The following is a 1,795-nucleotide window of genomic DNA, read 5'->3' as shown; positions in this document are numbered from 1 at the left end:
ATAAATAATTTATTTCGCAGTGTCTAAATAATTTATTTAGAGTGTCTTTGAAGTATCTAACATAAAGTCAAATATCAGTTGATTTTACAAGTTTAATAATGCTGGTGTCACTGGAAATCACCCAAAAGCAGAAGGTTTCAGTATTATATACTTTATAGTTCAGTTATTGCTTAAAAAAGAGAGAAAAAACACAGGAAAAAAAAATTATCATCGCAACTTCAAGTTAACAAAATGTCCTCTTAAGATTTTTCCAGAAACAATCATTTTAAAGGCTGACCTGTACCAAGTGTAAAAAAAAAGCGTAGATGAACGGATTCAGGGTGGAGTTGGACAGTCCGAGCCAGGTAACTGTTTCTATCACAGGAACTGGAACCAGATTATTTCCTAAAGGTTGAAAAGTTAAGAAAAGGAAGAAAGGAGACCAACAAAACAGAACTCCCAGAACAATAGCCAGAGTTTTGGTGGCTTTTCTCTCCATCTTACTGGCAGTTGCTCCAGACTTTATGCTCTGGATGCTTCGTGCCTGTTTCTGTGCGACAAGGAAAATCTTCAGGTAGATGCAAAGCATTATGACCACTGGAAGGTAAAATGACACTATAGGCCCGACAAAATTTGCCATGACAACATCCACGAAGCACATGTCCTTGCATTCATCGTCGTTTGATCTAGTCGTCACCACACTAACGGCGATCAGAACAGAAACGCTCCAGCTCACCGAGATCATGACAACGACAACATGGCCGTTGATTTTAGACCTGTAGGTCAGAGGCCGGCACACGGCGTAGTACCTGTCCACTGAAATGCAACACAAGTGCATAATGGAGCATATGCTGAGCAGCGTGTCGAAGCTGTCTCTTATCTTGCAAAATAAACTGACGTTGTACATGCATGAGCTGAGAGGAAAAAACAAACTGAGAGGAAAAATGACCATCCCAACCAGCAGGTCGGCCACCGCCAGAGACAGAATCAGAGTGTTGGTGGGAGTGTGAAGCTGTTTGAAGTAAAAGACAGAGATGATCACCAGGAGGTTTCCGCACACCGTGACGAGAGACAGAAGCGCTAGGAAACCGTATAAGATCAAACATCCGGCTGGGTAGGAAGCAGGCAGTGTGGAAATGAAAGCATCCGCCTCAAAGCAGGTAGAGAGTCTCGTTCACAGTGACCACTGTGACCATGATGAGCAAAAACAAGTCAGATTTAGTTCACATCAAACAGAGACAACAGTACAGAGATTGAATCAGTTCAGTACCAGGCAGAGAGAAGTCAGGCTGTGTCTCTGTGAGCCTCTGGATGCTCCAACAGCCTAAGGACTTCTGGAAACACCAGCCTCCATGAACACAACTTTATCATCTTCTCATCGGCCTCTTACACTGTGGGATTCACAAAGATCGACCAATAACAAGCAGGGAACCACATTCTAACTGGCGTGGATAATCTGCTATGATAGAATCATCACAGAACAACTTCTGCCTATTCAAAGTATTTCACTTACATTGACCTGACCCTTAGATTTTTCTAAACCTACTCAAATCAAGTGCACATAAACACACATTATAGGCTGTACCATGTCCTTATTATTATTTTTAACAAATATTAAGCTGATGGTTAATATTTGACTGGTAATGCCTCCCATAGCACAGCAATTCTTACAGTGGAAACATGCGGCTCTGTTGAGGTTTCCTAAAAGTATTTAGAATGTTCCTTTTTAGTTTGCAGCTAATTTATAGAATTTTTTGCAATTTTTGTTTTTAATACCAAAACCAACATCCTACTTTGAAATGAGCAGGTCTACCAT

General features: G+C 41.0%; 1 pseudogene; it reads right to left on the bottom strand.

The window, feature by feature from the left end:
* On the bottom strand, positions 1-1,795 carry LOC103457964 (trace amine-associated receptor 1-like; annotated as a pseudogene).

This window comes from Poecilia reticulata, chromosome 21 (assembly GCF_904066995.2).
Source record: "Poecilia reticulata chromosome 21, P_reticulata-male-v2, whole genome shotgun sequence".
Classification (NCBI taxonomy): Eukaryota; Metazoa; Chordata; class Actinopteri; order Cyprinodontiformes; family Poeciliidae; genus Poecilia; species Poecilia reticulata.
Note: the sequence above shows the minus strand (reverse complement) of the source record. Positions and strands in the feature narration are given on the sequence as shown.